Here is a 27754-nt window from a genome sequence, read left to right on the forward strand (position 1 = left end):
CTGGCAAAAAATTTGATATTTTTTGGGTTACTTACAGGAGCGCCACCTAACAGACTTAAATGAGGGAGCCCCTCCGGCCCGTTTCATGTAGACATACAAAAATTTGTTTTTTGTTTTCATCAAAGGCTTTTGCCATAGTTAGGCACTATTCTCAATAAAACAGGAATTTCCGACGGTCCTTGAACGTATCATGTGGGACGAACACTTCATGCATTTTCTCGGAGTCACTCAGAGTCTGACTGAACACTGCTTGCTGTTTCGTTAAATATCTTAAAGTTTGTGTCTTGATTGCAAAAAAAAAAAATAAAGAAAAAGTATGTCGGGAGTGGGAGTAACCCCTTAAACGGGCCCCGCCCCCCTGTGACGTGACGACGCGAACACGGAAGTTTACAAATGTCAAAGGCGGGAGCTGACTCCGTTTGTCCGTTTGCTTCGCTCCTGCTACTCGGTAAAAACGCCAAAAAATAAAGTCCAACGTCGATTTAATAATGTAACGGAGGCAGAATTACCGTCACCGCCGTCAGTCCGGACCGTGTCCGCGGAACTTGAAGCGCGGTTGGGTGTGTTTTATGTAGCGGCTAAGCTAGCTAAAATTAGCCGTGTGTTAGCTAACATGACGGAAAAAGTTCAAGTCGGAGCTTTAAAGTGCGCTAAAGCAGAGAGGAGAGGACATCCGGGGACGGTGAGGGGGATATTTGGGAGCTCTCATTTTCAAACACTGGACATTATGGACATTTCACACGGGCTCCGGTGGACTCGGTGTCATTGTTGCTGGATTAGCTTCAAGCTAACAGCCGCCGCATGAAAACATCGTCGGTAAGTTATTTCATGTTAATTATTTGTCTGGATAAAGGCTGTTATAGATGCTGTGCTACATGTTATAGATGATATCTGCTGTTGTGTTAACCCCTTAGGGACTGCTCGGTGCATATAAGGCGCTTTTCATTCTTCATTTTTTGATAATTTTGGCTGTGTTTATGTATTTTGGGAAGATGTACGTTTGTGTAATCTTGGTATTTCCAGCTCAGCTCCTACAATAAGTCTAAAATACACTGTGGAAACTAAATAGTTACATTCAGACTGTTAAGGTCAAAAAATGCTCCATTGAAACCCATTCAAACTGACGTTTTTGATCCCACAGCCATTAAAGCATGAAAACATTGCATTGTATTATTTCTGGGTGCCATTCTGGGCTTTTGCCTTGAAATGTGTCTGTTTTACTATTTTCCACCTGATGACGTATTTTTAGCCATATTTGCATATGGAGAAAATACATGCTATTTCCACTGGGTGTACTGTCACAGTCAATGTTGCTGCAAATCACTGACATATCCCAGATAAAACTGTGATTAACAACAACAAAAAAGATACATTTTTATACTCCTCATATTTTGTATGAATATTTTTATGGAAAAAAATGCATTTTTAATCAGTAGCTTCCAGGATGTGACTAAGTGACTCAAAATCAGTGCTGGATCATATTGCTACACTGGTTGGTTAAGAATCAACTCTTTGTATTGCATTTGAATACTGTGAATTAGGTTTTCACATCCTGAACCTTCGTGATTGTGTTGAGCTTTTTAGAAATGCACATTATTGGCAAAGGGGACATTTCCAGTTTTCTTTTCTGGCTTTTTCAAATGCTTTACTGTCCATTGTCATACACTGGATATGGAACCACCTTTCACAGTTAAATATGAGAAGTATTGAAATGCAATAAAACGAGGTATGTCCTGACCAGCCAGTGCAGTAATATGATCCAGCACTGATTTTGATTCTGTGTGGATTCTTAGGCTATTGAAGAAATATGCAATTTTTTTCCATAAAAATATTCATATGAGAGCTCGCCGTACTGCCAACAGCCGTCCAAAGCAACGCTGCTGGATGGAGCAAATGTCTGTCGAATATCCAACCTTCAACTAACTTCACTGCTATAATTATTTTTAAATATCCTACATGCAAATTAGCTTTTTGTTGTTGTTGGTAGTTTTTTTTTTATCACAGCCTGGAATATGTCAGTGATTTGCAGCAACATTTATTTGTGACAGTACGCCTAGTGGAAACAGCATGTATTTTCTCCATGTGCAAAATACAGTTAAAAAGACGTCATTAGGTGGAAAATAGTAAAATAGACAATTTTTCAGGCAAAAGCCCAGAATGACACCTAAAAATAGTACAATGCAATGTTTATATGCTTTAATGGATGTGGGATCAAAAATTGCAGTTTACACATTTTGTTTACACAGTGTATTTTAGACACAGTAAATGTTGCTGTAAATCATTGTCATATTCCAGGCTGTGATAAAAAGAAAAACAACAAAAAGGCTACTTTGCATATAGGACATTTAAAATGCTTTAATACTTCAGTTTTTGTGTTTAATTTTTTCCTTATAAAAAATTGTGACAAAACCTGGCATTTAAAGGGTTAAAATTATGATATGTATGATTGATATGTATGACTAGGACTGATGTTGGTTAAAAAAAAACTCAATGAAAGTAGAAAATAATATTAATGTGTAATATTTTTTAAAGCTGGATTTTGAAAAGCACCTTTTGTGCTCAGAGTGATGTAAGTGTGTGTGATATTTAAGTGGTCCCTAAGGGTTAATGACGTTGCTTTCACAGCTGGTTGTTGTTGATGTTGTTGTCCTGTGTTTTAATTGTTTGAACTTAATGGCTGTATGATTATGACTTTTGGGCCTCTTACATCTCTGAATATGAAACTGTATACTTATTTGCCTTCTGTCCTTGGTTGCAAGCCCTGCTAGATGTAGCTCTTATTTTTTTAAATCCTTTATCTCACTGAGGTTTTGAGTAATTTGGCAAAACCCAAAACACCTGCCATGATTCTAAAATAGCCTTTCAGCAATTGTGCTGCTTAAATATCAGCAAGTACCTGTTTCTGGACAGAATTAAGCTGATATGAGCTGTTTCCTCCTGTTTCAGTCTCTGACAGGGGTGCCCAAACTGTTTTTTAAATGGGGGCCATATTAGATATTATGAAAATCCCTGAGGGTTAGCTGCTTCTCGCATCATATGGATTATATATGAATCAACTTGATTTTTGTTATGTTATGTTGTTTTGTGTTGACTGAATATGCAGGGTTTTGTTTTGGGGGTTTTTAGCTTTGTCAGCCGATGTTTTTGGGTGGTTGTAGCACCTTACCGTCTCAAAAAGTGAGTCCTCGGAGCCGGGGAGGCTGAGCGTGAGGGTTTCCAGAAGTTGATGACAATCTTACAGTATCAACTTTTTGTCACCATTTGTCTGAAGGGTTGGGGGAGCTCCATAGGAATAAGGAAAAGTGAATTTTCCCTGCAAATAATACCTCTGTCTGTCCTCTCTGTGTGTGTCTCTCAGGTCAGGAGCGTATCGGCATCGATTCCCTGTAAGAGCAGGAGGGGAAAGTCCAGTTTGTGATTGACATGGTGTGCGCCATGGCCCACGCTCTACGCAACATGCAGAGGGAACTGCATCCCAAAAACTGCAGCATCTGCCCCAAGATGGACCTGACAGGAGGGAGGAAACTGTTCAATTACATCTGCAGCGTCAGCTTCAATGGCAGGTTGAAAGACGCTTCTCTATTCCGCAGTATCTTTAGGGATTAGCTTACCCCAAATAAGTAACATGCTGTCACCACCCAGTGGGCCAGTGGCCCACAGGGTCGGAATCAGGGCTGGGCAGTCGGGCAGCATGAAGGGGAGGGTGCCCTGGGCGTGCTGACCCCTGGCATCATCGATTACTCCTGAGGGGCTATATCCCGTGCATTCTGGGGGAGGATGTGGACATGGAATCCAAGTGATTCATGTACAGTACCTCCATTGTGGAAGCGGCTGCTAAAAGCTGTGGTCCGAAGGTTGCCGGTGCCTGTCTTTGCAAGCAGGCTCGCATACCAAAACAAAAACTTTGTTTTAGGTACTGCGGGTAGACACCAGTGGGGTGCTGAAAGCTGTCAGGCGTCAGACAGCAACTACGCACCTGCTGGTGGAAACCCAACAGAGAGGTGTTTTCCTGGACTGCACCGGTTGGCCTGAAGGGCTGCAGCTGAGGCAGTCGCCGAAGCAAAAACCCGGGTGTTCGGTAGGCCATGAAGGAGGAAAGTGTTGCTGGGGAGAGGGACGTCTGGAGTGCTCTTCTCTGCCTGTTGTCCCCATGACCCGGCCTGGAATAAAAGGCACAGGTTATGCTCTAGAGTAGAGTCTGTAGACTTTTACTACCTTTGTTTCATTTCATCTGCATTACAATGCAGATATGTTTAGGGATTATCTGAAATACCATCAGAGTGATGGACGGTAAAAAGTGGCTAGACTATTGAGACCGTCATTCTAGTTTCAATTTTCCAACGGTTATGGGGACATTGGGTCCCCCCCCTGGAGCCACACCGGGAGGGGGGTGGAGCTTATAGGCGAGTGCCTGTTGGTCGGGACTTTGGCCACATCCCGCCCATCCCGGGGGAGGATGGCTCAAGAGTACCTTCCCCAGTACGGGGACACAGGGTCCCCCCCCCCGGAGCCAGACCGGGAGGGGGGTGGAGCTTGTAAGTGAGCATCTCTAGGACGGGGCTTTGGCCATAGGGCCCAGTCGGACTTACCCCGAATAAGTAACATGCTGTCACCACCCAGTGGGCCAGTGGCCCACAGGGTCGCAATCAGGGCTGGGCAGCCCGGCAGCATGAAGGGGAGAGTGCCCTGGGCGTGCTGACCCCTGGCATCATCGATTACTCCTGAGGGGCTATATCCCGTGCATTCTGGGGGAGGATGTGGACATGGAATCCAAGTGATTCATGTACAGTACCTCTATTGTGGAAGCGGCTGCTAAAAGCTGTGGTCCGAAGGTTGCCGGTGCCTGTCTTTGCAAGCAGCCTCGCATACCAAAACAAAAACTTTGTTTTAGGTACTGCGGGTAGACACCAGTGGGGTGCTGAAAGCTGTCAGGCGTCAGACAGCAACTACGCACCTGCTGGTGGAAACCCAACAGAGAGGTGTTTTCCTGGACTGCACCGGTTAGCCTGAAGGGCTGCAGCTGAGGCAGTCGCCAAAGCAAAAACCCGGGTGTTCGGTAGGCCATGAAGGAGGAAAGTGTTGCTGGGGAGAGGGACGTCTGGAGTACTCTTCTCTGCCTGTTGTCCCCATGACCCGGCCTTGAATAAAAGGCACAGGTTATGCTCTAGGGTAGAGTCTGTAGACTTTTACGACCTTTGTTTCATTTCATCTGCATTACAATGCAGATATGTTTAGGGATTATCTGAAATACCATCAGAGTGATGGACGGTAAAAAGTGGCTAGACTATTGAGACCGTCGTTCTAGTTTCAGTTTTCCAACGGTATGGGGGCTCTTGGGTGTGCTGAACCCCGGAGCCAGACCGGGAGGGGGGTGGAGTTTGTAGGTGAGCATCTCTAGGACGGGACTTTGGCCATAGGGCCCAGTCGGGCTTAGCCCGAATAAGTAACATGCTGTCACCACCCAGTGGGCCAGTGGCCCACAGGGTCAGAATCAGGGCTGGGCAGCCGGGCAGCATGAAGGGGAGGGTGCCCTGGGCGTGCTGATTCCTGGCATCATCGATTCCTCCTGAGGGGCTATAATCCCGTCGTCCCGGGGGAGGATGTGGACATGGAATCCAAGTGGTCCATGTCCAGTACCTCCATTGTGGAAGCAGCTGCTCAAAGCTGTGGTCTGAAGGCCGCCGGTGCCTGTCTTTGCAAGCAGCCTCGCATACCAAAACAAATACTTTGTTTTAGGTACTGCGGGTAGACACCATTCGGGTGCGGGAAGCTGTCAGGCGTCAGACAGCAACCTACACGCCTGCTGGTGGAAACCCAACAGAGAGGTGTTTTCCTGGACTGCACCGGTTAGCCTGAAGGGCTGCAGCTGAGGCAGTCGCCGAAGCAAAAACTCAGGTGTTCGGGAGGCCATGAAGGAGGAAAGTGTTGCAGGGGAGAGGGACGTCTGGAGTACTCTGCTCTGCCTGTTGTCCCTGTGACCCGACCTTGAAAAAAAGGCAGTAAATGGCACAGGTTACAGAAATTAATTTGTTTTAATGATGAATTTCTGTTTTCACTCAAGACAGACAATAAAGAATCAATCTATCTATCTACCCTCTAGGAGATAGTCTCTATAGACTTTTACTAGCTTTTGTTCCATTTGATCTGGATCTGATAAGACCGTGATGACTCAGCCAGTTAGTGTTAAGAGTACCTTCCCCAGTATGGGGACACAGGGTCCCCCCCCCCGGAGCCAGACCGGGAGGGGGGTGGAGCTTGTAGGTGACCGTCTCTAGGACGGGACTTTGGCCATAGGGCCCAGTCGGGCTTACCACGAATAAGTAACATGCTGTCACCACCCAGTGGGCCAGTGGCCCACAGGGTCGGAATCAGGGCTGGGCAGCCGGGCAGCATGAAGGGGAGAGTGCCCTGGGCGTGCTGACCCCTGGCATCATCGATTACTCCTGAGGGGCTATATCCCGTGCATCCTGGGGGAGGATGTGGACATGGAATCCAAGTGGTCCATGTCCAGTATCTCCATGGTGGAAGCGGCTGCTAAAAGCTGTGGTCCGAAGGCCGCCGGTGCCTGTCTTTGCAAGTAGCCTCGCATACCAAAACAAAAACTTTGTTTTAGGTACTGCGGGTAGACACCAGTGGGGTGCGGGAAGCTGTCAGGCGTCAGACAGCAACCTACACACCTGCTGGTGGAAACCCAACAGAGAGGTGTTTTCCTGGACTGCACCGGTTGGCCTGAAGGGCTGCAGCTGAGGCAGTCGCCGAAGCAAAAACTCAGGTGTTCGGGAGGCCATGAAGGAGGAAAGTGTTGCCGGGGAGAGGGATGTCTGGAGTGCTCTGCTCTGCCTGTTGTCCCACTGACCCGGCCTTGAAAAAAAGGCAGTAAATGGCACAGGTTACAGAAACTCATTTGTTTTAATGATGAATCCCTGATTTTCCCTGCCTGTTGTCCCCGCTCTCTATTTAGAGTGGTAGAGAGTGTTCGGTTGCGGTCAAAAAGTTCAAATAATCTCACTTTTCTTTCTTCCCCACAGAAAACATCACGAGGTAAAGGAAAGATGTAAGGGAGACTTCATCAGGATGTAGGAAAAGACGACTCCACCTGTCGTCGGGTTTGATGATGCGATGGCTGGTGTTATTGATGAGGGTCTGCTGTGATCAAACTACAATGTTCAGATGATGGACGACAAAAGCACATCCTCACGGTACTGGCTTTTATGCAGAAGGTTGTTTTTTTTTCTCGGCCGGGGAAGCAAAGGCCCTCTTGAAATTGCTAAAATGATTTGCGCCGAGCACCCCTATTAAAATTGAAGGAATGATTATGAGAGCCCAAGCACCAACCCCAGGGTGGATTTTGTTTTTTTTTAATAAAAAAAATAAAATCTCTAATGTTTTCCTTAAATATTACCAAAAAATAACTGGAAATCGTTGGGGGAAAAAAATCTGAAAAATGTTTTCTTTTAAAATAGACAAGAAAATGTAAAATAAATGAAAAATACAGCCATTCAAAGTTGTATGCCCCTCTCCAAAGCCAAAATAGAAATCCTAAGTCCCACCCAGTTCTTAAAACAAGATTTGACAGGCCTCCCCCCTCCTATAATAAACAGTCCCTAAATTATATTTACATATTCAGTTTTAATCCTTGCAGTGGATGATGAGAACAGCTCTTAATAAGAAGATATTCAAATGCCTAACCAAAACTGAAACTTTTTTTCCTCTTTTCATCGAGACCTCTGAGGAAGGTGAAACGATCTTTCCTGTGCTGTTATGGGGTTGATGCTCTTAAATGATCGGGACACGTAGGAAGTGTTAGACCTCGGTCAGGACCCTGTCTTCTGGGTTATTCTCTGATCAGGCCTCTTCTTTATCTTTTCCTTACATGTTTTATGGGATGGGTTTCCTCTCTGCTGTTGATCGATGCTTGACATTAACTTTTCTTTTATCTTAACTTTTCATCTGCTTGATCATCGTGCACTATCTCTGTGCACCTGATCGAGTCCAGATGTCACACCTAATTCAGTTCCTCACTGGTTTTCATCCCCTCATTTTTATTGTTGCTTCATTTATGAGTGTGTTGTTCATTTAGTCATTTCATTCACTTTGTGTCTTTGCTGTATTCACTGTTTCATACATTTATCCATACTGATTCTTAAACTCACTCATTTGTAGTTTTAGGAGCAGTTCTGCTGTGTAGTGAGTAGTTATAAACTTTCATTTATAAAGACACTTGATCTTGTGATGTGTGTGTGTGTATAGTATCAGGTCCCTGCACACCTGGAAAAAGAACTCTGTAGCAACCTTCAGTTTTTGAGACTAGATTAATTTATATCCAGAAGCTTACACATTCAGAAAAATACAACAAAAGAAAAATTACAACAAAGAGGAGAAAAAGTAACCAGTTAGAAAACATAAATCCAACAAAAACAAGAAGTACATAGAACATATTACAGTGTAAAGAGAAAAAAATAAATATTTTTACATGGACGCATCATGCATTAAATGTAATGATAACTTCTTTTTAACAGCCGTTGCTCTGCAGGCTGCGTCATCAGAAGAGGAAACGTTCGAAACCTGCAAACGATCAGAGAGAAACTCTGAGTTTCCTTCCACTCAAACAGGATGTCCGATAAATGAGGTGGTTTAGTTGATTGTTTGAGACTTTACAAGAAGATGACAACTTCTCTGCGACAGCATGCAGCAAATTTAAAGCGAATATTTGAAGGCGGAAGTGAAGTTTCTGTGATCGAGTATCTGTGGTCAGAAAGAATGACATCAATGTGGCCTTAAAACTCCTGCTTCTTGTCATCACTGCCGTCATTTATAATAATCACCTAACGTTACTTTCATTTTGATTTTTCCTGATAAACAAATTGATTTAATTTCTTTTGAAAACATGAATAAAAAGCAATGAGTAACTTGGCAAGAGACGTCCCACAGCTTGCAAAAAAAATTAGGAAAGGGTGGTAAGAAAATGACTGAAAAATTTGTTTTTTAAAAGAGAGAGAAATTATAAGAAGTTAATAAGAATAATAAAAAAAATATGAGAAAATCTATTTTAAAAAATATTATCAATATTAGTATTATTATCATCTATTTTATTATCTATTTTATTTATATATTTCTAAATTTTTTCTCTTCTGATGTTTTTTTTTTTTTTAATTTCAGGTAATTTTCTTGTAACTTGTTCCCTTGTTTCTGAAAGAAATCCAGCCAATTTGCTCAGGTTTCAAAGGGTTAAACATTTTTAGAAACTTGATTAAACGGATGAAAGAAACTCTGGGTTGAAACTTTGCAATCTCGTGCAGCGAGCCACCCTTTTAACATCCATACCAAGCTGAAAAATATTCATCCGAATGTCCCAATAAAACCAGAGATTTTCCCCGAGCCATTTTCACCAGCGCCCAGCTTTGAAAGAATAATGCACTTGATAATAAAAGCGTGTTCCTGTCACGCTCTGTCGGGGTGGAGCGGACGCCGGCAGCCATCAGGAAAATGGAAGCGCAGTTTGAAGACCCACTGACCTTCGTGTGATACCTGCAGTCGGAGTAAAAAGCCTTCATGAAAGTACTCCGGCGTCACAGACAGCACTGACCCAAATGGACAAATTCTGTTGAGCTAAATATAACCTGAAGTGATGGAGGCATTAAATTATTAGAGACGACTCTTCAGTGACAACAAGCCGCACTTTCTTCTTCAGGTTGTTTTCTGAAAACTGTCTCGGTGGAACATTGACCACAATAAAACCTCCAAAATGTCACACTTAGTTTTTCTTTTTGTGTCAGAGAGTTTTAAGATCTTAAGTGGTTTCAAACTCACCTCAAATGGTATGGAAGCATTTAAAATTTAAAAATACCAATAAAAAAAGAAAAATTAACAAACATTTAAAAAAAAAACATGCCTCAAAACCTGGGCATGATTTCTTAAAAAATAAAATAAAATAAAAAATAAAAAAATCAATGGTAAAATAAGTACAAAACCATTTTAATGTGTATGACTCTCCCCCAAGGCAAAATAAAATAAAAACACAAGAACCTCCTGCAGTGCTTCAAGAATTATTACACATTTCCTCTCATAATTAACAAACAGTCCCTAATGACGATTAAAACAAAACAAAACAGGTCTCTGTCTTTTTAAAGGTTTTCATGGTAAAAGGGTGCCAAAGTGCATAAAAAAAGCTCCTGTTCACTTGCTCGTCTTATCTTAAAGAAGATGGTGCTGTCTTTGTTTTGGGGGTTTCAGTTACTGTGTTGTTTGTGTTTCTGCTGTGTTCCTGTCCTGCGTCAGCCTCGTCAGTCCTTCCTGCTCCTCAGTTTCTTGAGCTTTTTCTCCAGCTGCACTTCATCTCCTCGTCAGACGTCTTTGTCTTTAAGTCCTGGTTTTCGGTTCAGTCTCTGTTTGACTCTTGGTTTGACGTGTTGCTGTTTCTGCAGAGTAAAGAGTGATCTTTATGAGTTGCGTCTCATGACATGATGTATGTGAGACATATATAAGCTTCAGATGTTTTTTTATTCTTTAAAAATATAATAGGCAAAGAGGATATATTTACGTTTGGATGAAGTATATTTCTAACTACGTAACTGACAAATGAAACCTACTTGTTGCAAAATACTTTTCACAAATTCACTCATGCAGACTAAGCAGCCAGTTTTCTCCTCCAACCAAATTTTCAACTGAAGCAAGCTGTAGATCTGCCCTATAGATCTCTCTCCTCAGTCCAAAGCCGTCTTTGAGCATGTTTGCTCTTTGCAGATACAAATCTGAAAAACCTACATGTTCTCCACTCTTTATTGTTACCCAGCAGCCCCATACACACTGGGCCGTACAAACACTTCACTGTCGGCATTTAATTATGGAAATCCAGTAGTTAGAGCAGCAGGCAGCTCTGCAGCAGCAGCAACACTCTGTGTGAACGCCACAATAATGATTTTACATTTTCATTAAAAACTAATTTTTGAATATAGAATTATGATCATTTTAAATATAGTTCTCTAAATTTGTTTTTTCCCTAGCTTAAAAAAAAATCAAAATGTACTAATTTCTTGAAGTTTTGGGGCTATTTTTTGCCATGTTTCTTATTGCTTTTTTCCCCACATTTTTGAAAGAAATCAAACCAGTTTGCTCAGCATTCAAAGGGTTTAAATTCCTTTAAAATGCATCTGAAGGCATAACAAAGAAGTGGTGTTTAGGGCTAAACAAAAGCTTAAAATTTCTTTTAATTTGACTAAGAACATATATGTGTGTTTGTTGGATGAAGCATGAATTTCGTGTTAATGGGTCAATCTTGGCTTTGAAAATCACTCTAAAATGTTACTCGTGGTTAATAACTTCAGTCCATATTTGAGTTGCAGCTGTGAAAACGTGGTTCAGTCTCAGCTGGCTTCACTGGGGCTTCAGCCAAACCGGTTCTGTGTTTCCAGGTCAAGTTCTACTTGGAACATCCAGCCACTGGTTTCCCTCTGAGGTTTAGAGTTTTCTAACTGGGTGCAGTGAGAGTGATTCAGGGTTGGGTTAAATCTGGGGCAGCTAGCGTTACAGCAGACCTGCTGAACAAACATCCCGAGCCACCAGGTCACCTCATTCAGCCATTGTGTGAAGAGGGACAGGTGGGACCGCCTTTGTTTCCCAAACAAGAAGAGACGGGAGGAAAGAACCGCAGAGGCCGGCTCACTGCGGGCTGAAGACTATTCATCACGAGTACAGTCGGGCCTTCAGCTGCTGGATCTGTGCCCACTACAGGTGGAGGACGGAAGAATTTTAAGACAGCCGAGAGAGCGAGAAAGAGGGTGGTCAGCCAATGGCGGCGGTCCCTGCAGGCCTGACGTGGTGGGGGACGTGAAGTGAGGTCGAAGGGGGGAGAACAACAACACAAAGGATCTGTTGTCCTTTCCCACTGGAGTGAAGGTTTCCCAGGAAAACATTACTATTCAGGCCCAAGTCCGAGATAAGAGAGTCCCCCTCCCTTTGTGCTGAAGCTGCGGAGGGGTCAGGAGAGCTCGGGGGAGGAGGAGGAGGAGGAGGAGGAGGAGGAGGAGGAGGAGGAGGAGGAGGAGGTGTCTCCAGCTGGAGGATGTAAATCTACTGCCTGTCCAAAGCAGCAATGAATGGCTGCTTCTTTTTACAGCACTGAGGTCTGCACTTAAAAAACATTTATGGAAGTGATTGCGTCATTATTAGGGATGTTATATAACTGCAAACGTTACTTCATACAAGCACATTTTCTGAAGAATTACTCCGTACAGTTCCCTTTTTTTGCTTAAAGTTACGTTTTGAAAACTGAACCAGTAACTTTTTATAAATGCAGTTTTGGCTTGCAGCCTTCGTGGAGGTATATGGATTGTTGGAATGATTATCACGGCATTTTTATTTATTTTTTTCAGTGATGTTCTAACATTTCTTTAGTGCGTATCTCTGTCCCAATTATTTTAATTTCAAAGCTGTTTTTGTTTTCCCAATTAGCAATTAGATGCTACTGCAAGTCAGCAAGTATCAATGTAAGTTCTACGCAGTTTAAATTCCCATTTGCGAAAATCGTGGAAATGGCGGACGGTAGCCAAAATTAATTGTGGAAAACAAAAGTCATTGTGTTCGCTGTTGTTGGTTTTTGTTTGACTCTAGAGACGCAGTTTTTATTTGATTTTTTGAAACTGATCTGGTTGTCTTTGTGACGGCGGCACCAAGAATAAAACCACCTGGAAATGCTGGTGTGTTGAAAAGTTATGTTTTCACTTTAATTTGACGTTTACTCTAACTTGAATCATCTGGAGAGATGATAACGTGTGATGATAATAATACTGAATCATTATCCTGATCACGTAAGCATAATCGGTTTGTCGTAATGGCTCCACCCATTTACGGTCAATTTGTATCAGCTGAAACACTTTGCATGACAAACGTACACACACCTTGTTGCATAAAATGCGTACCACTTGTGAATGTTCACACACGTCACCTGAAAAAAAACGTTAAAAAAATGTAAAATTTCAATTCATAAATTGCTTTAAAAATGGCCACAATTCACATTATTACAGTGACACTTTTTCTTGAGTCTTGGTTATCTAGGGTTAATTTCAGAAGATAAAACATTTTCTAAAATTACAACCTTTCCAAAAACAAAAGACACTTCCCAAGACACTACATTTCAGAACCTACGCTCTAACAGATGTGAAAAGAGTGATGTGTTGAGTGGTCAGATTATAATTAAATGTTTCACTAAATCTTAATATAACTTTAATCATTAGCTTTTCTCATCCTCAGTGACTAAAGGTCATAAACGCAGACCTCCGGCTCGGCTTATTGTTATCTTTAAAGTATAAAGTCATATTTTACAGCAGATATCCAGAGAGGAGGAGATGTATCACCCTGCTGAACTTTAATAGCACTGTTGCTTTGTCATGTGTTTTTGGCTGATGTGTGAATATCCACGCGCTCACACATGACTTCTGTTCCCCGTCTGTGCCTCTACACACCCTAAAAATGTTTCAACAGTTCCACAATTACAGCAAAGACGCTTCTGTTTTTGCTTCTCTTTTCAGTCATTCAGAGGTTGTTGGTGATGTTGCAGGAAAATAAGTGTTGTAACATGCGCGGCTGCAGCAGGAGGGTGGAAAGTGATGATGCAGACGTGTGCTATGTGAGGCTGCGGCCACGTCACTGAGGGGCGTGCACACGTGTGTTTGATTTCACACCAGTCCAGGCTTGTTCAGCAGCCGAGTGCACACACACTCCTGACCTGAACTCTGCTGTTCGAGCAGACACAGATGTGGCTTTTTACTGCTTTAAAAAATCCCTGAACTGTTTGATATGCCGAGAACATTTTGGAAAAAGGGCGTCACCTCAGATTCAGGGAGGGAAGTCAGATACCTGTGAGAGAGACGAGCGGCCTTTTAGGGAGATTACGTCTGTTCTTGAGAAATCACTTGTGCAGCCCACACGTTTACAGCTCATCACTTCCTGATTTGCACATCTGCAGCACTTACTGGAAGAGCAAACCACACGCTGAAACTGAACTGTCAAACTAACTTTTCACTGATGGTTTTCAAACAGCTGCACCAAATCATCAAGATGATTACTTTTATCTTGTCCCGATTCTCTTAGTCTTTTAAAGCACTTGTGCATTTTTTGGTAGTGAGTGATTTTGTCGTGCAGCTGGATATCTCCACTTAGCATGTCTAAATTCTGCATCTTAAAGACAAAGAAAGCCAGTTAAATGTAAAAAAAGGGATGCAGATAATAATGTATTCACTTAATAAACACATGCAAAGGAATCTGTTAACATTTATTTATTTTTGTGATTTTGCTCAAAATTAAGCAAAAAAACATTTGTTCCTGTGCAGTCTACTACAACAATATCAAAATGGCTTAATTAAAAAAACAAAGTGACAAGAAACAGCCCAAATAATTAGCAAGAAATTCTAAAAAGTTGCAAAAAAACCCACCTGAAAATAAGCCAAAAAGTAAAGAACAACAAAAAAGTGTTTAAAACATTTAAATACATTTTTTACAGGCCTCTGAATGCAGCATAAGAAAACTGATGGTATTGAAGGGTTAGAGTAAATGCATCATTCTACTCCGTTCTCTTCTAATTCACGTGAAGAGAAAAGATTTCGGAGCCCTGCTCATGTTTTATTGATGATAATGTGGTTTTATTTCTGGTCTGGTGGAATGTGTTCGGATATTGGAGAGCTGAATGAAGTATTACCTGTCTCAGGAGCTCCATCATCCCCCCATTACTCCCACGTGTTCAGACATGACGGACAAACTCATCCTGAGGACGGTTATTAACGTGGACTGGACCGAGACTTCTTACAGCCCAAGCAGGGACATTTTTAAAGAGACAGTTCACCCTAAAACCAAATATTTTCCTCTTACCTGTGGTGTATTTATCAATGTAGGTAGTTTTTGGTGTGAGTTGACGAGTGTTGGAGATGTCTGTTTTCTTTCAAATATCGTGGAAGGAGATAGCAGCAGTGTCTCTTTCCCGAAATAATGATCCAATTACTCTATATAATCGAGACATTTGTACGTAGGAACTATTTTCTTTCTGTCAAACACCAACTTTATCACCACACAGAGCCCGCACTCATTCCAAAGTCATCGAAAACAGATCCAAAAGCCGCCCTTTGCATCCGCATGAGAACATGGCTGGATGGAGCTGTTATAATAATTATAGTAATTATACGCCATCGAATGGACAGACATCTGGATTGCACCTGTCGTGTTCGCGTGATCCACCGTTGGATGGTGTCCAGTTGAAATGCTGTTTGCAACAACATAATATGAGGATGGATCCAACAAACCCTGGACTTTCATGCAGGAGTCTGGTGTTCTCTTCCCGTCTGAATGTGATGTTTTTTTTCTACACCTTATCATTTGCCTCCGTCCCCTGATCCTAACCATCCGTGCCAACGTGTGCTTTTGTTGACGTCCAGGCGTTTAGTTGACGTGCTTTTGTTGCCCAAATGTAACCACATGCATCATAATTGCACCATGTGCTCATGTTGACATCATGACAGCAGCATCCCAGAATTTAAGCTGCAGATGCAGAAGGATACCTGGAACGTAATATGTAGAGTCCACTGACAAAGAGGCAACATGTGTCATTTCACGTATTAAATCTGTTGCAATTTATAAAATATGCACACAAAAAAAGAAATAGATCTAATGATCTGTCTATAATTCACTACATAAGAAATCAAATATATGAAGAACATGGTATTGTGAGATTTAATGTAGCAGAAAAGTGCTTTTCTTTCTTTTCTTTCCTCTTGATCATCTCATCTTTATGGATGTCGGTGTCTCGACTCGCCACCTCAGATGGGAATTTATGAACTCTGCTCAGATTTGGAGGAAAATTATTTGAATGTTTTTTATGGATGGCACGGTCAGCAGAGCTGTTTAGCCACACAGACATCATAAAAGCCAGGATAATGGAGATCCAGCGGTATAATTCCTAATCCAGGACTAGCCTGTTTCTGTGTCCCAGGAGTCACCCCGCGGATCAGGGCCCGTCTCGCTCTCAAAAGAAAGTGATGAAACAGTGACTGGCAGACGGCAACACAAGCCTTCGCTTTGGACTGAAGTGATGAGAAAGATTCCACCCTCCTAACCCTCCGAAATCACCACCCATCACCGCCGAGCGCTCTCCTCGGGGGCGCAGCCTTGACGGACGCTTGTTGCCAGCTGTCGTCTGATGTTTTGATTCGGCAGAGTGGAGGTCGTGATGATGAGGGACAAGCACATATTCAGGAGGCCGGAGATGCTCACAATCCCTCACATGCCTGAAATACTCCTCTCCTCCTATAGATAGGCGGACGGGGAGGTCCAGAGCGGAGCCATAATGGGATTTGATTACAGACCTAAATAAAGAGGAGGGAACTGCAGGAATACTTTGCATCAGCATGCAAGGAAACACCAGCCTGAAGGTTAGACGTGTAAAACGAGGCCTCTGCTGTCAGAGATACGTTTTCACCCTAAAATCTATAAATACGGACAGTTAACGTTTACATGCTGCAACAAATAGAAACTCTGCAAGAAAAAAAGTTGTAAATGATGGGATTTCAAGCTCACAAAAACTCATCCTTGAGTGTTAAAATAAAGTGTGAGGATGCAGCTTACCTGGGTGTTTGGTCACTTTATCAGCCTGTGGCCTCTAAAACCAACATGACAGAAAGTTTACATCGGTAACGGACATCTGCAGCATTTTACCAGCCTCTGCCAACCCCCTGTCATGATGGTGCTGCTTTAGACCATTTCACTTAAAAGTGCAGCTTGGGTCCATGTTTACTTCCTAACTGTAAGTCAGACTTAAGTCAGACTTACAGAATCTGCTGCAGTAGCATGATACGCAGATGGGAAGCGTCAGATTGAAACGCTGCAGGTAACAACGTGATATAAGGAGCACGAAAGTCCCTGCAGGGCAGGCGGAGGGCCGGTGGATGGATCCAACAAACCGCAGACTTTGATGTGGAGGTCCAATGTTTCCTCCTGTCTGAAAGTTTCTTTTTCTACACCTTACCATGTGCATCTTTTGTATAATCCTAACCATCCGTGCCGGCATGTGTTTGTTGACGTCCTGGTGTTGGTTTCCATGTGCCTTTGTTGCCGAAATATAACCACGTGCAGCATCATCCCACCATGTGCTTGTGTTGACATCACAGTAGCAACATCCAGAAACATCAACAGCAGACGCAAAAAGATACCTAATGCATAATGTGTCAACGTGAAAGTCCACTGCAGAGCAGCAATAAATCCCCCAATATATCCCCCAAAATTCCACACGCTGGACATTTAACTGGAGACTTGATTTGTACTTATCATGGGTGAAAAGAAAAGTAGTTGATGATTGTTATCTACAGATGTTTCCAGTATTTTCTGAAAACCCGTCAGCAGCTCTGCAGAGCTCGAGGATAATTAGTGTCTGACTCTAAAGGCTGACGGAGTTCGACTCCCCTCAGCAGAACACACGCATCCATAATGCATCCTGCTTCATACGTCAGATTTGACGCGTTGTTTGATTCACGCACAGTCTGAAATGTTCAAATCAAAGCAGCGTCTGACATCATTATTAACCCTTCCTTGTGTGTGGAATATTAATGCTGCGTCTGGACATGCAAGGCATCCTGCGGAGACGTCTCAGCGGAGCAGATGTGTGATTGGTGGCGACAGGGCGGTTTGTGCGGGAGAAAATGAGGGCTGGCAGCACTAATAGAGGCTCTGTTTCATCCGGCTGCTGTGGTCATGTCTCTGCAGAATGCTTGTTACACAGATGTCCTCAGTAAAGACGGACATTTTCACAGGACAGAGGGGACAAATCGTCCTGATACAGAGGGCGAAGCAGGCCACGTGAACAAAAAATAATTATGGTGAGAATAAAGTCAAAAGATGTTTAATGAAAACTTCAGCATGCTGAGAATAACAGTCGTTACTGTTACAATAAAATATCTCCATACAGACGTCATGACAGTGTGCTGTTATATAAATGCTACAGTGGTGGCTTACGCTGCCAGAAAGAGCAGGAACAAAAAAGACAAGCGAAGGAGAAAAAAATCAGATCAAAAGGTCATAATTTCATTTTGAATGTTTAAGAAATACAATTGTTGCATTTAGTCAATCGGACACTGCGTTTGTTTTAATGCTGTCTTTAGGTGTTTGGATAAAGTTTTGTCTCATTTCCAGAAAATTATACTGAGAAGACAAACATGAGTTACATTTCTGTGCATCCAGAGAAAAGTCCATAAAGAAAAGGTGCAAAAAACCAACCAAACAAACAATCAGACGGGAAGCAAACACTGGACTCCAGCATGAAAGTCCTGGATTTGTTGGATCCATCCATCACACGTCTCTCCTGTCTGCAGAAGATTAAATTGCTTATAAAAGGTTGAGAAAAAAGCTACTCTGATGTTAACTGAAACTGATAATCGCACATTTTAATATAATAGTTGTATTTGTCTGTATTTATTAATGTAACAGTGTTTTAAGCTGCCCTCTTGGCTGCAGATCACTTGTGAAAAAGAGATTTTAAATCTCATTTAGTCTTTTATCTGGTTAAATAAAGGCTTTTTATATTATCTGGTGTCACTAGCATCAGCTCATCGGGATTATTTTCAATAAACAAATAAACACGTGGGAAAATAATGTTTTTTGTTTTGTATTTTCACTTTGACATGTGTTTTTCTCTTTGTTTTTAACTCCTTCTGACCCCGAGATGGTGTAAAAAAAAGGGCACTGTTTTTTGCTGTATTTTAAAACCAATAAATATTTCATCTGTAAGGGGCCTAAATATAATCTGAGCCAAAGAGAACAAGCGACATGAGTGTAACCAAACTCCATGGAAACCTAAAACCTAAAGCCATTACTGCAGAGGATTACAGTAAGAGAGAGTGGAGAGCGGGGAGGATGGAGACAGAGGTCAGGAGGTCGATGGCAGCCAAAGAGACAGAAACAGAGAGGGACGGGGGAGGATTTGGGGGGAGGGTTGGTGTTAAATGAATCACTGGCAGCGATGTTTGATTTCCTTCCAAACTCTCGGCAGTCTCCCGGGGACGCGGAGCAGCTGTAGGGCTGGAAATCCCGACTCTTGGCCGGTGAACAGTGTCAGACATGAGCTGCGCTGACTGCTGCCACTCTCCAAATCCTCCGCTCGTTGTTTGTCTTCTGTCTCCTCCCACGTGGCACCTCTGGGTGCTAAAAACACACATTCACGCCAGCGACAAGCCGCAACTTGTGGATGGAAAAAAAAACAAGTTTACTGTTTGAATTAAAGCAAAAGATTGTGATGTAAAACGCAGCTGCCTAATCAATGAAAAACCACAGTAAGTCTCATTAATATTAACCCTTTGAAACCTGCACAAATAAACCTGATTGCCCAGAAATTAGTAAGAACTATGTAAAAAGTTACATGAAAATTAGCAATAAGCAAACAAAAACAAGAAAATTACCTCAAGAAAGTGCTTTTTTTCTGTAATGTAATTTAAAATATATAATTAAGAAAACCAAATATAGTCTAGTTTCCTTTCCTCGGTTTTTTTTTTAAATCATATCTAATAATCCCCCGGGCTAACTTTAAGTTCATTTCCTTTTCACATTTTTACAGTGTTTGGGACATTTCTTTCCAAATTGCTCATTATTGGGTTTTGTGTTTTCTGAGATTTCAGAGTTTTAAATGCCTATTAAAGGTGTGTGAATGCAGCTCAAGAAAACTGATGTTGATCCAGGTGTTGAAGGGTTAAATGAGACGCCGTCACATTGTGAATCACCGTGTTCACACAAAAAACTCAACGCTGCCGGGGAAAGACTCATTTGCAAAGTATTTTAATGATTTCTCTACTTTCATACATTTAGGGTGGTTCGGAAGTTTCTCAACCAAAAAGTCTTTTTTTTTTTTAAAAAAAAATTTAAAAAGTTGGCATTTTACTTTTCTGCAAACCATACCTATGTTGCATTTGGAAATGTCATACACATCATATCAACGTCTCCTAAAAAGTCTCACATGATTCATGTACAATAAATAATAACACAGTGTTGCATTTGTTTTAACTGCAGGACATTAAAGTTTGTGTACTTTTCGCACGTGACCTTGCAGAGTTTTGTGTGAAGGCGTTCTCAGCATCCCGGCATGTTTCCACATGTTTATCTGTAAACCAACAGGCTCTCCAGGTGTGCAAACACACCGCTCGTGTGTACCTGCCTGAAGGAACCAGCTGGATGGAGCTGAGCTGCAAAGTCTCTCTGGTATGAGGGGGCGGAGACTCATTTTGTTGGTTTTCTTCGAATTCTATCACATTACTCCGGAGTCTGTGCAAAAACAGACATGACTGTCATGTGAAGAGTTTTTAACCCCTTCAGGTACAATCTGTGTCTTTCCAAAAACAGTTAATCAAAACATACTGTATGCACACTGTATCTCAAATCTGGCCCTGGGAATTGTTTTTGCACTTTTAGTTTATGCAAAAATGAAAAACAGAAACAAAATAGAGCTTATTTTTCAAAAAAGTGCCAGTGAATGATCCCCTGCACCACCAACAGAGGTCCTAGAGTCCACAAACATCCTAAAATACCAGAAATGTGCAGGAATCCCAGAAATGTCTTCAAGTTGTAGAAATATCCTAAAATCCTAGAAATGTCCCAAAATCATAAACATACTTATATCCTAGAAATATCCTGAAAACATCCTACAATCCTAGAAATGCACTGAAATTTTACAATTTTCCTGAATTCTAGAAATGTCCTAAACTCCCAGAATTATGCTAAAAAAGTAGAAATGTCCTAAAATCAGAATTGTGCTAAAATAGTAGAAATGTCCTAAAATCCCACTCAGTCCTGTCATCTTGCAAAAATAGGGCCCTGAGCAAAGCATGCTGAGTGTCCCTGCTGTACCAGATGACAGATAATGAGCTGTCCTGATGAAATATTGAGAGAAATAAGGGAGGGAAAGTCAAGAATTGTATCTGGAGAAGAACCAGTGTGTGAATCTCTCACTCTCATTATTTCATTTCAGGTAATAATTTCTGTCACATTTTCTGTTTAACTGAAATAAAAAAAAACAACAAAAAAACAAGTGCAAAACCTTCAAGTTGCACAATACAGCTGCCCCCCTGTCTTAGACTGCTGCCTGTTAACCTTCGACTGTGGACTCTGAGAACATCTATAAACGTGTTCTCCGTCAGATGTGGCCAGATGACGCGCTGTAACAAACTGCTTATTTTCAAACACAGCCGGCCTTCACAGCGAAGAGCTGCTGACTGTTTCAGAAGAATTCACAGAAGCCACAGTCATTTCATTTCACTTTGGGATTTTTTGAATCAAAGTGACCAAACTAAACAGCAAAATATTTAAAATGATTCCTAACAAGGCTGGTTCATGTGACGTGATCCGCCTTCGTGTGAGGGTGAAAGTATTTATAGCAGCGGCCACACACGACGGCAAAGTGAGCAGCTCGCCATCTTACATGAGAGGGAGGCGCAATTAAACACATTAATGCTGCACACTTTCACACAGTCTCTCCTGAAAGGATTTCATAATGTTGCATTTGACTGAAAACACAAAAAGTGATGAAAGAAATGCAAAAAGAGAAGTTTGAAGCTTGTTTCTTTTCTCACTTCTGCAGTAAGTGAGCTGCTAATCCTGCAGGAAGTTACCGAAATCAGCTGACAGCCTCCCCACAATCAGAGAAGTTTGGAGGAGTGTGTCAGACGATCTGAAAAGTGTTCCCCCATCATCAGGATCACCCTGTTCCCAAAGCTTCCAAAATCCATTAGACCCTTTAACAGCCCAGAAACAACTGTCAGTTTCAAAAAAACACTATTCATCGCAAAAACGTTTTTACTCTCACATGAGGTAGTATTTCAGGCGAATTGCAAAAACCATATTTTGCAAAACTACGATGGAAACACATTCAAACCCAAAGAAGAAGAAAAGGCGCAACAAAGTCACATGACTTTCTACAAAACGTGGTGCGACATGTGTGGATGGAGGAAGAGACACAAAGGATATTCTGCGATATTAGATCGGTTTTAATGTGCGGCTGCAAAAGGAATAAACCTGCCAATGTTTTGGACATCCATCGCCATGGTTACCGGGATGTTATCACCAGAGGAGAAGTCGCACAACATCACTCAGTGGAAACACAGTCATCTTGCGAGCTTTGGACGAATCAGTATCGGAAACCCAGATCGTGATTTTGTTCGTCAGTGTCCTCGCTCACTGAACTGACCTCTGTGGACTTTCTCCTGCGAGAGACTCGGTCTTTACTGTCTCCGAACCTCCTGTTGACATCAGATGGAAACAAAGCAGCGATAATGGGGGGACGGAGAGCAGAGACGGCCTACAGTGAGGTGGGTGGGGGGGATTGTTGTGCTAATAGGGGATATGGGGCAGAATTACCCGCCCTTACAGAAGTGATAAAAAGGAGGAACTCCTACTGTGTTCATCAGCCTGCAGCCAAACACTCCTCCTCCACCTCCCCCACCTGTGGGAGGGCGGGGGTGGCTGAGGAGCTGAATGGAGGCTTGTGAGAAACCTGAGAGCTGATAACACCCATCAAATCTACAACAATAAGAGCGCTGGATCCAGCAGAGAAAAGCGCAGGAATCCCGGCCTGAAGGCACCCAAAGTTTTCACATTCAACTTTCCCTAAATCCTCTCAGTGTTCAGAGTCATGTTTGCAGAGCTAACCAGGGTTACGTAATGGAAGAAAAACAACTGCAAAAAGACGGCCAAAGGTCAGATAGTTCAACTACAGTTTAAACACATTTGTTACTGGAAAAAAGTCAAACATAGTTCGTTGTTTTGTGTCCAGTCGGCCCAGTCACCAGGAGGAAACCTGGAAACCAAAGACCGTTGCAGACAGATATTTGTTGTTTTTTGGGGACATGTAGTTGTGTTTCCAGCTGGGATCAGGACATGAGGACACCAAACGAGGGTGTTTTTAGTGACCCGTTACTGCATTTGTTACCTCGAAAGGACCACAAAAAGAGATGATTATTTACCAAGATATTAAAGAGCTCTTTTCTGTCATTTCCAGCTTTAGACAAAACATTTACTTGATAAATTTATGAGATAACAAAAATCTGTGAGATTTCTAACCTGAGGGGTTGGGAACAACTGAGACTGCACCTCTAAGTTTTATTTTATGCTACTTTGTACTTCTACTCTATTATGTGTTTTTGACAGCTTTGGTTATTTTACAGATAATAAAAACCAGCTGAATACTGCTCTGTCATTTAATTGATGACAAAAGCAAAGCAAGGCAAATTTATTTATAGAGCACATTCACATCCAAAAGCAACCCAAAGTGCTTTAAAGGAGTTAAAATTTACACCACATTGACAAAATTAAGATTCTGCTCACATATCAGTTCATCAGTGATAAAAATCTAATAAAAAAACCCTCTGAAGGTAATATTTTGCATTGTGAGTGTCTTTTTTTCAATGCATGTTACTGATTAATATGTCCTTAAGTAATATGTTGAATGCCAAACTTTTAACAAAGTATTTATTTACTGTGGTACTTCTCCAGTGAGATGAAGGATTTATTTGATTATCTGCAGCGTATTCAGGAGAACTTGATACGATAAACACGTCATCATTTCCAGCGAACTTCTCTGGAAACTCACTCAAGTTCCCAAAAACTCATCGTCATGATGGCTGAATGCAATGTGTGACTCAACTGCTCCACAGCTTGACAACAGACCCTCACTGCACATCCATCAAGTGAGGCATTTATTTTATATTTAAAAAACCCAGTAAAATAGTAATAATAATAATAATAATAATAATAATAATAATAATAATAATAATAATAATAATAATAATAATAATAATAGGCTTTATTTTGATACCACCTTTCATAAATAAATACATCCATAAAATGCTTTACATGCGACAGGGCTAAAAATTAAAACCTAATAATATGTAGAATATATATACAAATATCTGTACATATAAAAAATTAAATAAAAAAATAATTAAAAAAGAATGATGACACAAATAAATTAGAGATAAATAGATAAATAAACAAATAAACAAATAAATAAACAAACAAATAAATAAATAAATATTAGACAACAAAAGCAAAAATGGTAAAAGTGCACAAAATGCATAAGAAGAACACTCACAAAACACACACAAAAATAAATAAATTAACAATAAATAATTTATTAAAAACAAGAGCACAGAAATGGGTCTTGAGCTGCTCCTTAAAACTATCTATAACAAGCATATATAGAGGAATCATGGTGAAATAAAAAAGTGCATTTTACTGTTTACCTCAGACTGTTTTTAGTTGTAATTTTTTTATTTTACTGAGAATAAAACCACTTGATGTATTTGAATTTTTGCAGCCTCTTTGTTTCCTTCAAACGGAGCGTGAATCTGCCCCTCAGTTATCAGTGAGGAACACTCTCTGTAAAATGACGCATCTTGGCTCTCTGCTAATCCCTGCTTGTTTATTACACTGACATTAATATCGACATATTTGCTCCTCGTCTTGTTTCATGTTGATCAGAACACGACTCCTCCGCTCGTGTTTGATCTGCAGCCAGAGCGCACTGAGGATTTCCCCTCTTTCTCTCTCTAACTTTCTCTCTGTCTGTCTCTCTCCACCCAAACACGCCGGTCTCTCCTGAGCGAATGTGCTGTGATCCCCATCACTCGCTGCCTCACATGCAGAAGAGGTTGCTAGGCAACCATGTCTGGTCACCCAACAGCCCCATAATCCAACAGAAGATGCAGATTTTTACGGGCAGGTTTCTGTATGTCTGTGTGTATGGGTGTGGGTGTGGGTGTTTGTGTGTGTGTGTGCATGTGTGTGTGTGTGTGTGTGTATGTGTGTTTGCATCCAGACAAAATGCATGTGGGAGGATTTAAAACTCAGCTGCAAATTTGCATGTGAATTGTAAAATGTATTTCTATTAAGATTTACCTCTCAGCACTGTGTGTGTGTGTGTGTGTGTGTGTGTGTGTGTGTGTTTTGTTTACCTGCATTACAGCAGCCGAGGCTCATTCTGTATTCCAGGCAGAATTCCTAATGTGGAGGCCCCTCGAGTCTATTTAGAGGAGCATAAATCTGAATGCACTGGATGTTTACTCTGCTGGATGTTTTGCGGTGAGGGATTTCTCAGAGCTGCAGCTGTTTCACGTCAGTATTTTATTGGAATTGTCACATTGTGAAACACACAGCATAGACAGTGTGTTCAGGTCAAACCTGAAATCTGTGGTTATTCCCACTATCACTCATCATCATTTCATGTTTGAAACGGAAACTGAACATAAGATAAACCAACCAATGTGGGCTGGAGGTGAGGAGACAATCACAGACATGGTTAATTTTCTTTAATGACAAGCCCCTAAATTGTTCTTACCAGGTAGCAGCCAGTTTTCACTCTGAACTTGTCTGTCACCGTAAGGCCTGTTTAACCCAGCACGCGTCAGAAGTGCGTGACTTCAGCCTCGCTGAGCTGCAGCGTGTTTCACACTCGTGGTGTTCACGCATGCAGGGTTGTTGCAATGTCGCTGCTGCGTCACTGGTGTGTTGCTGCTGCGTCGCTGCTGCGTCGCTGCTGCGTCGCTGCTGCGTCGCTGTTGCGTGGCTGCCTGCTGCTATTAGTTCTGTATTTCCATTTTTATAAGCAAAAATTCCACTTTTTTATGAAGTTGTGCAAACTCCTGCACAGCGGACAACATGGTCCTGTAAGTGTTTCAAAATAAGATGCCTTGTAACAGCAAGTGATGGGATTCTGTCCACAGAGGGCTTTTGTTTTGAAAGAGAAGCAGGGAAGTTGGAGTAATATAGACCAGATCAGATCTCTGCTCACCAGAGGAGGAACCTTGAAACCCAAATTAACCCTGAAAAATGTATTTTTAATCACCACCTTTAGGACAAACATGACATCTTTCTGATCACTGGTTTGGCTCTGAGAATGACTTTAGTCCGATTTCTAAACTGTAAATATGATTTTAAAAAGATCAGGATCATTTTGTCCCTTTTTGGGGGTTTTAAATTGTAATTTATCAAGAAAAATGAAGACCTGATTCAGACTAATGAGCACATGTGGTGAAAGTGATCCCTCGTCTGATGGCTCCAAATGTTCTGTGTAACCAGAGACGATGTGCCGGACTCCACATGGCATCGATTATCTGCAGGAGTCGGCTGCATCGTGAGGAACGACCCTGAAATATGAAGAAAGTGATGTCATTAGGTTTTATGAGGCAGTTAAATACATCAATGGGATCATTTACAGCAACTTTCTATGTGGACAGAATATTTGTGTCGACACATAATACATTTCCTCAGATGGTCACATCAGTTAGAATGAGTGTTGAATGATGAAAAGTGTCTCTCACAAATGTTTAAATAAAGTTATTAAAGTGTAGTTTAGAGGTTTCTTATAATAGGTTTAATAATGCAAAATATTTTCTTACACTTCCATCATTTCTGTATCTTAAGGGGAGAAGTTTCTTCGTAGTCATGAATGAATGAATGAATCTTTATTTCAAACATGTAACAAAAAAAACACACACAAAAATAAAAGCAGATGAGACTTACAGCAAGTTCAATGAATAAAAACAAAAAGACAAAAAAAGCCTATCCAAAACCTTTACATGTATCTCAATTACAGATACTACAGCCACTTAAACTTAAATACACGTGTTTGTGCCTGCAGCTCGGCTCTATGGGTAGAAATATTGGTCAGTCCAACATTGTAATATTTTAAAATCTTTTGGATAATGAAGCACAGTGCAGCGTTTTAAGCAGTTTGTCTGTTCCTCCGGTGAAATGCAATTAAAGAAACATTGTGTTCTACTCTAGATTGGGAATTTCTATTTTGTTTTGGGTCTATTTCAGCAATTATTCGAGCTTCAGTTTCTAGACACTGACAGACCGGTGGAGGTGTTTATATGTGACGCTATTAGACATTATAGCTCTTAATGCGGCTCAGTATAATATCATAAAACCAGTGGAAACTGTCTCGTCGGTTAACAGAGCAGCAGCTTCAGGATCAGCGCTGGTCGAGTGTTTCTGGGTCGACCTCGCAGCAGAAGGACGAAAATTCCAGCAGCGAGATCGAGTTACCGAGCGGGTCGAGCTGCTGAACTCTGCCATCTGCAGAGCTCGCTGCTCGGACAAGCAGCCCCGCCTGACTTCTCATCCCAAAGTCGTCGAATACTGACGCTTTTGCAATGATTTTGGCAAAAGATCCTGACACCAAAGGCCGCCTTTCGTTGCTGTATGATACAATATGCAGCTGGGGGTGTCGGCTGAGAATGCAGCCGCACAGAACTGTTTGTGGTTTCACGCGATCACAGCATGGTCCGGACAGAAATATACAACAGAGACACACTCAAAGGTCAACATGGTCACAGCGGTCCACTATTAGTATTGCACCAGCCTCATGATACAGCATCAGCCGCTGAAGACAAAGACAGACCTCACAGGGCGGGTGGGAGGAGGTCCAACAAACCCAGGACTTTCATGCAGGAGTTTGGTTTTCACTTCCTGTCTAAATGTTTTGGGGTTTTTTTACACCCTATGATGTGCCTCCTTCCCCTAATCCTAACCATGCGTGCCAGCATGAGCGTTTGTTGATGTCCCGTTGTCAGTAGCGGCATTGTGGCACATAAACAGCAGGCGCAGAAGGATACTTGAGGCGTCATATGAAGACGCAGACTTCCACTGCAGAGCAGCAACATGTGAAGACTTGGGACGAGAACGTGTTGGCAACCTGACTGTCACACAAAATGTTGACGTTGTATGTTCCTGCAAA

General features: G+C 41.8%; 1 long non-coding RNA gene across 1 annotated transcript; it reads left to right on the top strand.

Moving 5' to 3' along the window:
• Positions 1-399: 399 nt before the first annotated feature.
• Positions 400-8949, top strand: LOC148188605 (uncharacterized). The gene is made up of 3 exons (XR_015777591.1): positions 400-816; positions 3359-3563; positions 7029-8949. It is a non-coding gene; the product is annotated as an uncharacterized LOC148188605 (long non-coding RNA).
• The last annotated feature ends 18805 nt before the right edge of the window (positions 8950-27754 follow it).

Source organism: Plectropomus leopardus, chromosome 10 (genome assembly GCF_026936395.1).
Source record: "Plectropomus leopardus strain MGB_pleo_1.0 chromosome 10, ASM2693639v1, whole genome shotgun sequence".
Taxonomy (NCBI): Eukaryota; Metazoa; Chordata; class Actinopteri; order Perciformes; family Serranidae; genus Plectropomus; species Plectropomus leopardus.